The sequence below is a fragment of the Crocodylus porosus genome, unplaced genomic scaffold (genome assembly GCF_001723895.1).
Source record: "Crocodylus porosus isolate Cpor-Errol unplaced genomic scaffold, CroPor_comp1, whole genome shotgun sequence".
Lineage (NCBI taxonomy): Eukaryota > Metazoa > Chordata > Crocodylia > Crocodylidae > Crocodylus > Crocodylus porosus.
The window spans coordinates 139,327,147-139,343,468 of record NW_017728931.1 but is presented as its reverse complement, the minus strand read 5'-3'; the positions used below and the strand labels follow the sequence as shown (position 1 = coordinate 139,343,468).

At 50.4% G+C, this 16,322-nt stretch overlaps 1 long non-coding RNA gene across 1 annotated transcript in view; it reads right to left on the bottom strand.

Annotated features, from left to right (window-relative positions):
* The window catches only part of LOC109315834, an 18,694-nt gene extending 4,889 nt beyond the window's left edge, over positions 1-13,805 (bottom strand). The window contains exons 1-2 of the long non-coding RNA XR_002102625.1: positions 12,969-13,805; positions 12,119-12,123 (exon numbers count right to left, since the gene is read on the bottom strand). This is a non-coding gene — a long non-coding RNA (uncharacterized LOC109315834). The remainder of the gene's footprint in view (positions 1-12,118; positions 12,124-12,968) is intronic.
* Positions 13,806-16,322: the final 2,517 nt, after the last annotated feature.

The following is a 16,322-nucleotide window of genomic DNA, read 5'->3' as shown; positions in this document are numbered from 1 at the left end:
GTGTGTGTGTGTGTGTGTGTGTGTGTGTGAGAGAGAGAGAGAGAGAGAGAGAGAGAGAGAGAGAGAGAGAGAGAGAGAGAGATCTTGCAGTGGCAAAACCAGACCTTTGTTTCATTTTGGCAGGTTCATCTCTGGGCTGGGTCAGGGCAGGGGGTGGAGTTTGACTTAAATTATTATCAAGCATGAATGTGTCCCAATTTTTTTAGGAACCTATTAATTTATACCCTTGCTATTTTCACAATTGAGCTGGCAGGCTTATTGAGGGAATGGTTTTGAAGTGATTCCTGGCACGTGGAATCCAAGGAAAAGAGCAAATTCTGGAAAAGAGCAAATCCACCGGGATCCAAAGAAAAGAGCAAATTCCGATTTAACTGTCTAATTGGATTGAAGATATTGATGGGCAGAAAGGGTCTGAGAAAACATCTTCCAAGGACTTTATCAATAAAGCATAATAACAGGGGGTTTTTTCCTTGGTGTAGGAGAGTGAAGCAAGCTGTCCCAGTGAGGACCCACTGGTACTTTAAATATACTGGAGGTCGTATATCTTGCTATCTCAAGTACGTGGAGTGACCACATTGTATGTGGTTTCTAGCTACACAAATGAGTGGACGATTCTGCCATCCTCTGAGCTCATGCCATTTTATATCCAGCTCACCCCGAGCTTATAGCAAAGCTCTGTAAGTCTTATGGACTCAGTCATACCACCATACTTCAAGTGGTCCAATCCCTCCCAGTCTGGATACAGGTGTATACTTTGTTGTGAAGGTGTTCAGATGAGTTCAGTCCCATACAGGGGGAAGCTACGCTGGGATAGGGCATAACATCATAGAAAATGAGGGTAGGAAGGGACTTCAGGAGGCCACATCTAGTCCAACCCCCTGCTCAAAGCAGGACCAGCCCCACCTACATCGTCCCAAGGATGGAGAGTCTACATAACATGTTCCAGCGCTTCACCTCCCTCTTTGTGAGAGATTTTCCCAGTATCCAACCTCAACTTCCCTGCTGCAACTTGAGCCCATTGCTCCTTGTCCTGTCATCTGCCCCCACTGAGAACAGTCCAGCTCCATCCTCTTTCCAACCCCCTGCAGGGAGTTGAGATAGCAAGAGGGAATTTAATAGCAGCTTTCAAGTACATGGAGTACACTGGGCATATTTAGTCTCTTCTTGAGACTAAATATGCCCAATTCCCTCAGCGTTTTCTCATAAGTCAGGCATTTTTGCACCTGTGTAAATGTCTCCATTAGGGAACTGATAAAACAGAAGTTGTAGCCTGAACTAACCGGGTAGCACTAGCCAGTGTTTTGTGACAATCGTGTTGTCTTAAGACAATTATATCTTAAGACGATCATGGCAGATAGTCACCCTTGACTGCGAAGGATTGCTGAAGAGCACTAACCTAAACGGTAATAGTGGTACAAAGCTAGACCTAGGTTAGGTCTGATGTTACATTAAAACACAATATGAAATATGACTCTCAATATTAATTAATATGAATCTGATATCAATATCCATCATATATCAATATAGCGTATCATAATCATATCAATATGTTGTTATTATTAATATATTATGGCGTTAGTATTAATATGGCATTAGTATTATTAATATATTGTTATTAATAAAACTCAATAATATGAATCTCAGTATATCAATAAGTGAAGCTTCTGTATTCTAGGTTGCCGTTAGTGCTGCTGGGATTTGATTATGGTGCATTATGCTGTATTAGGACCTCTTTGTGCCTTTTCCCAGTTATGCATTTAGATATAAATAACTGCAGGGCTCTCACCTGACACTTCAGATGGCTTACCCAGCTTTGGACACTGCACTGATAAAGGGCTATGTAGTCACACAAGTGGAACAAGTACGTTGAAGTCTGTAGTGCTTCATGTTGGGCGGTGAGTTTGCTTTCTTAGATGCTAAAGAGCATTGGGCCAAATTGCTCCTTGGATGGAAGACCTCCCAGGCCCTGCAGGCAGAGGTGTTGCTTATTTGGTAGGTGGCATGGCAGTGAGACAGTGCTCTGTGGGAATATCAGGGATCACGGCAGGCCTGGTAGGACCAAGGAGGCAATTCCCCTTCACCCAGACAGTGCTGCAACCTATATATGAGTACCCTGTTGAAGCACTCTGTATAAAAACAAGACCCCCCACCAATCACTCGTGGCCTTGTGGTGTAGGCATAGGGGCCACGTAGGCGTATGTGCATTCTGGTTCCTTGATTTACTTCTGCTTCCAGGTGTGGTGAGAACTGTGATGATCAGAGTCAGGACTCTGGCGTTTCATTCATCACTCTGCCACTGCCTTGCCATGTGGCCCGTGCCACATCATTTAATCTTTCTCTGCCTGGGTTTCCTGCTCTGTAGAAAGCTGGGCAGTCACAATACATCAGCAGGGTGTAGCTCACTGTCAGCACAGCGTGTCTGGAGCCTCGAATGAAAGGTGCTGCAGCCCCGTGCGATGCCCCCCTCCCCACCAGCCGGAAGAATCAGCTTTCTGCACGGCGATCAAGGTGAAGACTGATTCATTGTGGATGTGGCAGGCAGCATGCTTGGCGTCATGTGTTGTGCGAGCTCTGAAAGCAGGAGCCTTGCCCTCGTTGGTGACCCGAAATATTGTTCCGAACCATCTCCTCCACACGGATCAGGGTTTTTCTTTTTCACTTTCCGGAATTAATCTGAGCCCACGCTGCAGTGACTAATGAAGGCCACTGGCAGCAAACAAAGGGAGAAAGTGAGACATCGTGTGTGTATGCGTGCGTGCACGTGTGTGTGTGTGTGTGTGTGTGTGTGTGTGTGTGTGTGTGATGGGACGGGGGGCAAGTAGTACTCAAACTGTTCTGCCCACCTAGTGACTGCTCCTGAATTGGAGAAAACCTTTTCTGTTCCTTCCCAGGACTCTGCTCCAATTACAGCTCCATAAAAGAAATGCCACTGTCGATGACAGAGGTGTCTGCTGCATCTGCACAGTTACGTGATTCTTCCTTTATAGAAAAGACAGGTGGAATCTAATAGGAAAATATATGTTTTAATCACTACCGTGCACATTAAAAAATCACACCCCTGCTTTAGAATGATGCAGGATAGCTCAAAACCCCAATAGAAAGATCTCTTCTGATAAAAGTGTCGACTGGCAAAGCAACACCTACAAAAGCCAAGGACGTGTTTATTTGATTTGATTAGTTTCCCCCCTGTTAAATTCAGTGCGCCATGCTGTGATCCCATTACCATCGTTGGTGAGTAAATAGACCTGTTCACTTCTCATCAAGGGCCCATTATTGCCCCTTATGGGAAGAGGAGTTGATTTAAATCAATTTTAGTTGTGATTTAAATTGGCAAGCATTAAATCTTAGTTTCAAAAATTTAATTTTACTGATATTTCTTGTGTTTGTACTCTTTAGGGGAAAAAAAATTAAGATAGATAGAGACTCACTGGCTGGTGACCATTAGGACATGCTGATTCATAGCTCACTCTAATCTTTCTATTAAATTTTGTAACCAGGCAGACACGCTAGAGGTATCCACATCTGTTACATAGTTAGGTAGCTTAAGACAGTTTTACTTTGGGTCTTAGTGCTTCTATTTTAATTAAGTTAGAAAACGGGGGAGAGTGTATTGATGTGCTCGTTCTTTTTTCAATTAATTTCGTTAGGGAATGATTCATGGCTAGAGTTTATGTGGTGCTGCGTTTCAGTGGATATGAAAAAAACCCAACATTTTAAGACTGTTTCAAATACCAAACATTGCCTGATAAACTTTTCCATGTCTGCCTAGCAAATTGAAGGTGCTTGGTCTTAACAAATAGAAACCAAGTGGGTTAGTAAAAAGAAGTATTAGCAGAGCATGGAGAGTTCATTGAGTGCAGCGGGGAGGGAGAGGGGATGATGACTGCTGTCTTGGGGAAGGGGACGGACACATGAATGGAAGGACGGACGGATGAACGATTTGGTCCCCCTGTCTTTCAAGATTTTTGAGCTAGAAGATCTCATCCCCTTAGCCCCTTATTTGTATTGGTTTTCTCTTCCAATCTTTTTAACTCCTAACTGGTTTGAGTGAACTCCTCAGCGAGCAGGTTGAATGAACTGGAATATTTGTTGTGCGTTGCAAGAAGGCTACTGCTGTTGAAAACTGGTTTGGGACTTCAGCAAACCAGCTCCAGATGACAAGCCTCCCGTGCGGTAATTTGGTTTTGTAGAAATTTCTATTAGGGTGTTTTTTGTTTTTAATTCAGTTTTAATAGACTCCAGAAAATGTAGGTCTCATAGGAGAAGTCATAATTACACCTTTAATTTTGAATGGGTTTATTTTCAAAAAGGAGGGGAAAGCATTCAGTTCAAAAAAAGAGGAGGTTTTCATTTAATTCATCGTTTTATTTGTCTTGCTATAGGGCAGGGGTGGCCAACCTCTGGCATGGGTGCCACAAGTGGTACAGGCAGCCTCTGTGTGTGGCATGCAACAGACTGGGGAGGCGACAGGCAGCCAAGGGGCAGATCGGGCGCAGAGCAGAGAGCGGAGCAGCAGGCTGGGCAGGGAGCAGAAAGCAGAGCAGCAGTGTGGGCAGGGAAAGGCGATTGCGTGGCACTTGGGGGGGATGCGGGCTAATTTGGCGTGGGCACTTGGGGAGGATGCGTGGGTTAAACCTGCCATAAAGTTTGGTGCCCACTGCAATAGGGGATTCTTCCCATCATCATCACCTTTCATTTCCTGTAACAACCCTCGCCCCTGTCCTGAATGAGCGAGGCTGGGATGGCACGAAACCCCTGGCCTGTGCCCGTGTGGGCAGCCCAGGCCTGGAGTAACTCTGCCATCCCACATCCTCTGAGGGGAAGCCTCACCTCTCCTGGTCTGCCTTGCCATTGCTCTCCCATCGAAAGCACAGGCCCCTGTCACCCTGTGTCCCTGTACTGCAATCTTGCCACCTCTGTCCGGAGTCACCAGCAAAGACGTGCAAGGTGTGCCCTTGCTTGGGCCTATTCTGATACATCCCCTTGCTCTGCTGCAAAACTTTTTCTGTCCCAACCTGACAGCTACAATGCTGCCACTGAAAGCGGTAGTTGGGGGAGCCTGTTTGCACCAGTGACACATCCTTGACGAAGTGTCGCAGGCTCCTGGCTGTGGGAGGCACCTCTTCTTTACATTGCCAGCTCCTTGCACCAGTCTTCTTCTCCGGGATGATGGCTAACCTCTCCCTCACTAATTGGAGGAGTCCAGCTGTCTCTCCTGTTACAGCCTCTTCTCAAGACCGTAGCATGTTGGCCACGCAACTTGAATTCTGCCCTCCCATTCCCCCACGCCTCGAGGTTGCAATAGCCCCAACTTTTAATTAACACACAAGGCCAAAACTTGCTGTCCTTGCTGTTATTAGTCTGTCAAAACTTCTTTAAGGGCGGGTGGCCACGTTGAAGCTTGCAAGATGGACATCTCCCCCAGGGATTGTTAGCCGAGTAGCGCTTTCAAAGTGTGCCCTATGGTTTCCCATCCCATCTAGAAACCCTTTTCTGTAGGTGGCTCATATTGAGATTAAGGCTGGATTTGGGGTAGGTTAGCATTGCGGTATGGGCTGCATTGGTGATAATCTATATGATGTATGGGGTACCCTCAGTGGCCTTTCTCTGCCTCTGAAGCATCTACCTGCTTGGTTTCACAGGTCTCCTCCCCATTGCCATGTGTTTCTGTGCATTGGGCTCCTCCTAAGTGTGGCTGCATCCCAGAATCCTTTGCAGGGTGGCTGCTCTGGTGTTTCCTCTAAAGCACTAGTTCAAAGAAATCTGGGACAACAGAGTGGAAATAGAGCTACCCATTTAGAGGAGGAAATGGCACAAAGGGAGGAAGGGTTGGGTTGTTGGCAGGGGATCCATGGCATGAGTGATGGCAGGTACCCATCTATTCTTGCCTTTAACACAGGGTGCACTGGTCTCTGAGCCGGTCCTGCCCTTACATGCCAGCACTGGGGAACATAGCTGTCACATGGGATTGCCATTCTCTCTCATCCGGTCATATATGCCTGCAGTCTTGCCATTGCATATGTGAAAGGAGGGATTGTTACGTTCGGAGTGACAGCAGGAAATACATCGAGGGGAGAGGGTCTTTGACAGTTTCCCAAGAGATGTATCTAATTCTTGTGTCTTGCCACCCATGAAGCTTGTTCTTTGGGGGCCAACTTCCTGTGGATAATGACATCTGTAGGGTCTGGAGAAAAGTGATGGCAAAATTAACGTGGAGCAGGGATTTCGAGCAGGGTGGCTGATTCCTGGGTAACTCTAACCCTTGCTAAGTCACCCCAGTTTAACCTTTATGTGGGAGGTAAGAGCACGTGCTTGAAGGAGGGTGTTTATGCCCCAAAGCTGGTGAAGAATCATCTTTCCAACTATTTAGTTTGTCTAATAAAAGATACCACATTTACCCAAAGACCCTCATCTGCCTACATGCTTAGACCAACACGGCTACAACTAGCACCCTCTCAGACCGGCCCTTCTTTGATCCAAGTCCTGCCTCTGTGATCATTTAGGATCTCCTGGCCCTTTCCCCGAGAAAAGGATTGTTGATCCTGTCCCGGTTGTCACGAGGAGGATTGCATGCCCACTCCCCAATTTCTCTTGCAATACCGTTCTTCCCTTCCAGTCTTAAACTGTTAAGCAGTAGCAGTGCTCTACCCCAGAGGTTGCTGCGTTTTGCTGCCTGTACCTTCCTGTAAGGTCTCACTGGCTCTCCGTAGTTCCCCCGTTGGTTGTGGCAGTGGTAGCACTGCTTTCGGTACTGCAGGGGTTGCTGCCAGTAGCCGTGTTACGCACAGAAGTACTAGGAAAAGAAACAAAGTGAGGCCTTGGGAGCCGGGATTGCAGTCCAGAAGCCGGCTGTGCCTCGAGGACCCTACTTAATGAGAAATTCTTCTGGGACAGCCATGCGAAAAGAATGCCAGCTATTTGCTTTTTATTTGTATTTGAGTGGAGCAGAAGGACCAGGATTTCGGCGCTCTGTTTTGTCTTATGATTGCCGCCTCTGTTCGCCTGCCCTCCTTGCGTGTCTTGACGGGAGGACTGCAAGCTGATTAGGAAGGGGGCTCATTAGCGAGGGGCTGCCACAGTACAAAGCCATAAGCTGATTTCCTCCGCCCTGTACTTAGGGGTCTGCCTGTCGGGAGGAGTCTGAGAACGAGCTCTGCCGGCCTGGCTCTTCTAGGGAGGGCTGCATCCAGGGCCAGTTCAGAAGCTGTTTTGGGGTCACCAGTTTCCAGGGTCTTATTCCCGTCTCGGCACAGTGCAAGGTGACGGAGAGCTCCCAAGCAAACGCTGGAGTGCATGGGGAAGGGGCTATAAAGCTTTTGCAAATCCTGCAGGCATTTTGGTTACGATGGGAACAACAAAATCATCATCCTCCGGTTGATAAAGCTTGACCTTTCTCCTGCACTCAGGGGGAATTTCCACCCTCCTTGCACATCTGTACATCTCGAACAGATGTGTAGCCTATCAACCTGTCCCCATGGCTGAAGAACATCAGTAGTGCTTTGCATTTCCCTCCTGACTGTCTGTGTGAAAGTCCTTCTTGCCCAAATCATGGCTTGGCTGGTCTCTCGGGTGTGAGATGGCAGGGGAAGCTCGGTGAGGGTTCAGGCCTGGCGTCTCATATCGTACAGGCACTTCCACCTTGGGTCCATCCAGAGAGGCTGGAGTTGAGGAGTGGGGGGCTTGGTGCGCTGGTAGTGGGATGCATCTGGGGTGAGCGGTAGTGCTCCCAAGTCTGTGCAGCCCTTGGGATGTCGCTGTCCATGGCCCATTCAGGGCTCTGCATGGAGCAGCTGTAATAGAGCTTCATGTCTCAGCGCCCATGTGTCTGAAATTATAACGCCACTGGCAAGCTCAGCCACAGACCTCCAAATACCCCTGCATTCTGTTTACAGGCCGGACCCTTAGTGCTGGGCTGAGGCCATGAGCAAGGAAAGAAGCTGCGCGTCTGCTCAGAGACTGGGAATATCTGCTTCCGGGGTTGTGTCGATTCCTGAACAGCAAGCAACTTGCTGTTGGGGAAAAATTGTCAAAGGGGGGATGTCCTGAATAACAAACAGCATCTTCCCCCACCCTTCCCCTCCTTCCAAGAGCAAAAACTGCCTCCGATGGAGCTCATGGGCTCAGGCAGCAGGTGCATGACAGCCTGGAGCAAAGGGCTCGGTAGTGGAAGGGGCGCAATCTGCACTGGGGGGTGGGGGCCGGTCTGTGAGCTGGTTGTGCACCACTGGGATAATGAACGGCTTCAGCATCCACATCTCCACTCAAACTTCAACCCTGATCCCTGCCAGCCTCCCCTGAGTCCCTCTCTGCTTCTGGCTGAGAACGAAAGTGGAAGAGCTGCGAGACACGGGGCGGGGGGCGGTTGCTCTTGCTGTTGTGCTGATGCGATTGCCTGTTGCTTGATTTAGGATGTGGGGCTGCGAGGCAGGGGGTCTGATCTCAGTTCTGCTGTTGATCTGCTGGATCCAGTCACATCCTGACTCAGTGACCTGTCACCTTCCTCTCCTGACTGGCTCTGTTTTCCCCTCCCATCCTTTCCCTAGCTGTTTGGACTCTGTGCTGGTCAGGGAAGGGGCTGGCTCTTACTAGCAGTTCCCATGAGACCCAGCACAACAGGACATTGCTGTCACTTGGGTGTGCCGGTCCTGCTCTACTACTGTTGCTAATAATAACAGGCGGTGCTAATTATTGACCCCTCCATTGCTCGTTTCCAGCTTGAGACTTAATCCCAAATGGAGTCAGTGGGAGTTTTGCCGGGGCCAGATATCACAGGGCGGCTCATGTTGAGTAAGAGGGTTTGAATCGGCTTGGAAATCACCCAGTGCACCTGTGCGATCAGATGCTCCTCTGAGCAGGCAAGGGTTTGCCAGCCAGGCATTGCCCTGTGCTCCCGAGCTGGCGTGCTGCAATGGTTTCTACCTGCGAGTACGTAACATGCGGCGAGACAAAGCAATTTTCATGGCGTGTTTGTGGGACAAACACCTGATTACCTGGCAGCCCCCTGATTGGTGCAGATACACGTACCGCTATAATTGAATAGCGAATTCTGTGGCAAGTCAATGATACTATGTCATGGATCACGTGATTATAGATCTAAATATTACATTTAAATCTAAATTCAGATATATTAGAGATATGTGCACAACATGAATTGTAACGTCCGTCATCATCACCGTGTCTTACTATATGCAGCGTTTTACAAGGAGTTTAGAAATACTAATTAGTACCAACTTTAATCGAAACATTTTTACTTCCCTGACTGGCGCCTTTGCTTAGGCTACGTCAGGAGCAGACAGTAACTCTCAATCATGATTTTCCACGGCTGCAGGGATTGTCATGTTGTCTTTGCATTTTGGTATTGCATTGGGACAATCGAATTATATGAATAATATGCTGTTTGTTTGCTTTTTAAGGCTGATTTTGCAGGAAATCGCAGGCAATGTAATAGTATGTCCTCGTGATTGCAGGCAATGCTGTTTTTCACGCTTTCCATGAAAGCACGCATTACATAGACCCCTAATTATGACCAGTAGCAGCCACAGTAATACCTAGTCCTCCCAGTACTGCCAGGGCAGCGTGCCCTTGACCCACAGACCTTTTGTTTTGGTCCTGGCCTCCCTGCCAGCATTGCCACGCAGCTGTCTCAGACCCAGCCCAACCAGCGCGCCCTCCATGCGTCCCATCCTGGGTCTCCCCTGGGCCCAGTCCACACGCCAGCCTGCAGCCCCACTACGCCCCCCACCGCCCAGCCCAGCCTGCCTACAGCTTTCAGGTGGGAGTGCGCAGCCTGTGCTTGTATTTCACTGCTGGGCCTGGGAGTGGGAACCGGAGAGCAAGGTCCCTGGGGCAGCATGGTTCAGATACTTTCATCAAGCCCAACCCACCCCCTTGCCTATGGCTGTGAGTCACAAGCCCTCTCCCGTGTGGTGCTCTTGCACTTGCCAGCTTCTCTGAATGGGAGATCACAGTCACAGAAAACGAGGGTTAGAAGGGACCTCAGGAGGTCACATCTAGTCCAAACCCCTGCTCAAAGCAGGACCAGCCCCAACTACATCATCCCAGCCAAAGCTTTGTCTAGCTGAGCCTTAAAAACCTCCAAGGATGGACAGTCCACCACCTCTCTGGGTGACCTGTTCCAATGTTTTACTACCCTCCTAGTGAGAAAATTCTTCCTAATTTCCAACCTCAGCTGCCCTTGCTGCAACTTGAGTCCATTGCTCCTCGTCCTGACAGCTGCCACCACTGAGGACAGTCCAGCTCCATCCTCTTTGCAACCCCCCTGCAGGTGCTGCTATTAAATCCCCTCTCAGTCTCCTCTTTTCTAGACTAAATAATCCCAGCTTCCTCAACCTTTTCTCATAAGTCAAGTCCTCCAGCCCCCAAACCATTTTTGTTGCCCTCCGCTGGATTCTCTCCAATTTCTTCCCATCCTTTCTGTAATGGGAGGCCCAAAACTGGACACAGGACTCTAGATGTGGCCTCCCCAGCGCTGAATAGAGGGAAAGAATCACTTCCCTCCATCTACTGGAAAGACTCCTACCAGTGCAGCCTGGGATGCCGTTAGCCTTCTTCACAACAAGGGCACACTGACGATGGTGATAGGGAGTGATAGGGAAGGGGCATCACTCCCTAGGTTCCCTCCTTTGCATCCATCCCTCTCCTGCCTTGCCCCGAGACGCTTCTTTTGGTACCATTTCAAAGTGAGAGTGGGAGGAACCTAGGGCCTGGGCGAGGGGAAGCACTGAACCACCTCTCAGCCCATGGAGGAGGTGGGAGGATCTTGTTGCTGTGGCGGTGAGATCCCCAGCTCCCATTCGTTTGCCTTGCTCCCCGCAAGAGCATCATTGAACCCCAGCTGGCATCCCCTTCCTGGACACCCCCCCACACACATGACTGCCCAAGTCACCCCTGGATCGCCTCTCCTCTGCCCAGCGGGGTAAGATACTTTTGTGACCTCCCTTCCTGCCATTTCTCAGCCCCAGGGAGCCAAATCTGAGAATGGTGTTAAAACACGTGGAGTGACCCTGCCATGAAAAGTAAAATCTCTCAGCTCCCAAACCACACAGTTCAAATCTATTGTCTGCCCACAGCCGGCTGGCACACTGCCTGGGGTGCCGGGGTCCCGGGGTCCTCTGCCTGTCCCCGTTGTGGCTCAGGCACCTGCACACCCAACCATCCTGTCCCCCAACAGATTGCAGAGAAACCAGGAGCCCGTTCCTCTTCCCTTCCTCTGACGATTCATCACAGCAGGGCAGGCTGCTTGTAGAGAAGATGGTGTTCGAGATCCAAGACACAGCAGCTAGGTCTCATTTTAGACTTACCCATCTTGTTGGAGACTCATTTAATTGCATGACTAAAAGGATGGCTAATCCCTGGGCGAGCTCCAGTTTGGGAGGGCAGGCAAGAACCAGGCAGCTAATGTCTTTATTGGGCTCTTCTCAATAAGTTACCTAGATCTTCTCCCTTGCTCCCCTTACACTGTGCAGTCCCAACTCAAATCAAGATCCTCTTGGTCCATAGGCCAGTCAGGCCAGTTCGAGATGAACGTGCCTGTGGCTTGGTGCAGATAGGAGTCTCTCTGAGCTTCCCCCTGGCAAAGGTGAGGCGAAGCTGTGTTTAGAGCAAAGGGCTGTGACTCCAGGCACCTGGCTTTGATCCTCACTTCTGCCACTGATTCTCTGCATGACCCTTGGCAAGTCACTCAACTCCAGGCACCTGGCTGTGATCCTCACTGTTGCCACTGATTCTCTGCATGGCCTTTGGCAAGTAACTTGTGCCATGTCAGCACAATCGACAGAGGTGATTGCAACACAGGAGAAGTTCAATCTAGCCCCCTTTGGTCATGGTTGCAGTGAGGGGGCTGCCTAGGCCTCAGCACAGGCCAGCCCTGAAGAAGAGCACAGCATCTCCCCTGGACTTGGACAGCCTTTGTGGTGACTCCCACTACCTCGTCTCTACGGCCGTTGTAACTGGAGCTAGCTAAATTAAGTCTAGCCTGAGGGTAGCTATGTGCACTAAACTCATACCTTTCCTTGCAACAGAGTCAAACCATAAAGTCTGGATCCTCAGATGCTTTTAGGGGGCCTAACTCCCATTGGTTTCAATGGGATCATTGAACTTCCTCTTATTCCCTTCAGTGGCAGTCAGGTGCCTAAATACCTTTAGGCTCAGATCCTCCAACCTCGGGCACCTTTGTAAAGCACTTTGAGATCCTTGGCTGAAAAGTACTTTGTGAACATTGCAGCAAACCTGCTGCCTTAGGAGACTTCCCCCAGGACTCTTCAGCTGTGTTGAGCCCACATCTAAGCCACTTGTATTAGGATGCTGCCTCTGCTAAACATCCGAGTTTTCTTGTTCATCTGGTGTGTTGCTTTGGCTAGTCCTGTGCTAGGCATCTGTTTGCTGTCTCAGGAGGTAGAGTCCTTGCAGCATTGCACGAGGTCCTTTCGAAGGGTGTACAAAGCAAGGAAGAGGAACAATTGTTTGGGAGGAAATGGAGACATTGTTTGTATTACAACTTGTTGGGCTAGATGCTGTACAAATACATACTAAGAGCTTGCTCCTGCCCCCAGGATCTTAGGTCTAACTGCGCAAGACATTACCATCTAACTGAGTCAACCTGAGAAGCTAAATGACTTAACCAAGGTCATATGTGAAGTCTGTGGCAGAGCCAGGATGGGAATCAACAACCCAGCCTTGTGCCATAGCCACAAAGCCCTTCTTCTGTTTTGGCGGGGGAGGAAGTGGATGGTACTTTACTGTTGATGCTTGTATCTGTGTTGGAAAACACCGGATTCTATATGGCAGGGAAAAATCTTGGCTTGGCAGACTAGCAGATATAGGAACCTCTTATTTTTGAGCCCTTCCATCCCTGATTTCTATGAAGTTGTGTGTCGTTGTCACCAAGGAGAAGCAGCAAAGGTGCAAGCTTTCGTCCAAGTGCCCCCTTTCTAAAAATGAAAGCTAACCTGGCTAATGAGTAACAGGATCCACGAGCAATGGGACCATCGTCTCCCTAGTCGCTGGGCGCCGCATGGAGCCGGGGTCTAACAATCTGGAGTTGAAATCTCTTGCACCGGGAGAGTTAAATCGCGAAGCGGCTCTGGATTTGCCAACAATAGGAGTTGTTCTGATCTAATGGGAGATTGCGACCATTGGAGCCGTTCAGTGGGAAAGAACTTTTGTGCCCAGTGTCTTTAAATAGTTTTCAATAGGAGGGAGGGTTAGTTATGTCCTTCCCTTCCTAGCCTCTCCCCATCTAAAGAATGGCCCTCATTTCCCTGCCAAGCCAACTGTGTCATGACAGTGCCTGCAGGTCCGGGCTGTGCATGTTCCCTGCCCAGACACTTTTGAGATGGAAGTCTGTATTTCTAGCCCCCTGTGAGGGAGGAGTGGGTGGGGAGCAAGAGACAAAACGTGGACCCAAAATAGCATCAAGACACAAAGATCACAAGGAAACGTACAACCCTTCTTGAGACATTAACAGGAAACCTCCAAGCTTCTGGCAGAGGAACTCCACTGGCCCAAGGTCATTCAACAATGATTGCAGGAGAGGGCCTGAGCCTGGGGGCCTGAGCAGGCTGAGCATCTGCAGATGCCCTCGCAGGATCTTGAGGGGTTGGGGGGGTGTAAAACACCTTGCATTTGTCCAGGCATTTCTGCAGACACTTCCTCTGCTTGTGTCTCAAGCCATCACCCAAGGGAGCAGCAAAAAATCGATGGCCTAGAAGAGCTGCTGCATAGCAGGGAGCTGCATGGGTTTTTACTGAGAGCCTGAGTCAAGGCAAGCCAGTCCCGGGGCTGCTGCGAGCCTTGGGGCACCTCGGATGCCTGAAGGTGGCCTTCAATTTGTCACTTCACACTGCTTTGCCTGCCCGATGCAGCTCCTACAACATCCACCCCACTCTCTGTGAAACTCTTCGCTCGCTGCTGACATGCAGCCACCTCTCAGCTTCGCCGCACAGCTGGATGGGGCAGGAAGGGAGGCAGAATAGGAGCATTGACATGGGAAGTGGGCTTTGTCTCCCCATAATGCGCTTCGGCTGGCGTATCTTTTGCATCCAGAGATAGTCAATATAATCTCACAGCACGAGGGTGACAACACCCTCCACCTCCAAGCTGGGAGTCTGAGTCAATACGGACCGAGAGGAAGGAGTGTCATATACTGAATCATCTATCCCACGTCCGGCAGCACCAGAGAAAGCAGTTGTCATGTGCAGGCGGAGGTGAAGAGTGAAGAGAATGACTCTCGTGGCAGTTTTGCCATTTGAAGCCTGACAGGAAGTGTTTTCCACTCGCTGATGACGGCTGGAGGAAGCATGGCCCTTCAGCGTGCAATCTGTGCATGAGCAACGCTGACCAGGTCGGCAGCTGGTGTAACCTGGCACAGCTCCTTGAAGTCACTGTGCTTTGCTGATTCACATCGTCTGAGCATCTCTGGCCTCTAGGTCTGCCAGCCTGTGCCCTGCAAGTGCATTAGAGGGTGCCTGGGGGACTTATCAGCCAGACCCAGATGTGCAGGCACAAGTGGGTTGTGGCTCCACAAACTGCACATGTTGCACGTTAAGCGACGTGGGGCACTGCTAATTAGCATCACTGGAGCAAAATTTGTTACTGTGATTTTCTGGTAGCAAATAAAGACCATGGGGAAAAAAATTGGCACGAAGCACACCAACGTGCCATTGGCTGGGATAAACATGGAGATGGGGGAGCAGCTTGTTTCCTGGTCTCCGTGCACTGTGGAGCTCCCACACTGAAGCATGCAGGGACAGGGGAGCAGCCAGCCCAGGGCTGCTTGCTCCCCTGTCTCGAGGCACTGCGACCCCGGTCCCTGCCAGCTAGCCCCGTGTTGAGGCACCCTGTGCCCCGGGCAGCACATGGAGCAGCAGGACATGGTGTCCCGCTGCAAAACGCACAAGTGTGGGCGTTTGCCACAGCATAAAGTGGCAGCTCCAATTTGTCTCGCTGAAGACTCATGCCCCTGCTCATGAGGATGCAGCCATCATGGCCAAACTCACAGCAGTCACCAGGTACTTGCTAGGAGCATGGTTGGGGAACGGTTTTAATGGCATGCATTGGGCTGGAATCTGTTCCTCATCCAAGGCAAAATGAGCATGGCTGGTGGAGAGAACAAGGACCCCTGACCTTAGCACCCGTCTCTTATGCACCCCTGCAGCATCTAAATGATACCCGTGTTCCCAGTTCTCCTACAAGCACTTCCTGCAAGACAGAGCAAGGACCGGGGGGCGGGGGCAGGCAGTGGAGATCGAGGGGCTCTGAACGCCGGGTTGCAAAATTACTCTGCTTTGTCACCACCCTACCCTGCTTACACCGGACACATGGCTTTCCCAGCATTTCAGCCCTCACTAAACTCAGCGCAGACACATCAGCAGGCCTTGCCCTGCCTGCTCTGCCAGGGCGAACGTTGCTGTCTGGACAGCGGCTTCTCCTTTTCCTCTGGTGTGATACGCTTGGGCGGTCAGGACTCGCGGAGGGAATGGCGGCTGCTGAGAGAGCGATTCCTGCCCATAAATCTAAGGGGTACGGAAAGGGAGGTACCCAGGGCTGGAGCTGTGCATCCTCCGCTCCGAGGACAGTCGGGTTGCAGCACCAGGGCGTGTGCTTCGTGCCAGGGTAAAACTACGCTCTGAAGTCGCCACCTCCCTTTTCTCCTCTTCGTTCTTGCTGCGAGGGAAAGGGCTTCAGTGCACCCCGCTCGTTCCTGGGTTGTCTCTTTGCAGCCCTCTGCTGTCATTTCCTCCCAAGCCAGGCTGCTTCGTGCTGAAGCTCAGCAGGCAGGCAGTCGCCTCCCTTCCCCTCCACCCTGCACCGCAAATTTTGGTCTTAGCAATGCCCCACGTGGGACCCTTGCAGAAAATGCCTCCTTCAGTTAAAGCAGTCATGAATAGCTCCTTGCCCTGTTGCTTTTCCCTAGTTATGACACAGCTGAGATGTTGAGTAGAGGCCTTTCTGCTTTGGCCAGTGCCTGCAGCTGCTAATCCCAAACACTTTCTTTCTTTGGCCAAGAAATGAGCCCTGCCTGTTCTCACCTTCCCTGGACATGCTGCACAAAGGCCAGACGTGCCCAGGACTGCTTGCAAGGCACTGGGAGCCTGAGGGCATCTCTGGAAATGCACCAAAAGTGCTTGTACAGCATGTTTGGGGGCCCACGGCACCGTTTGCTGGGTGGAGCAGGAGGGAGTAAGCAGGGTTGGCTTCTTGGGGGTTTTGGGACAGCTGTGGAGGTGGATTAGACACACCTTTAATCTGACTGTTCGTGCTCAGTGTGGGAAGGCTGGTTTGTTCACTTGTCCGGGCTCGGC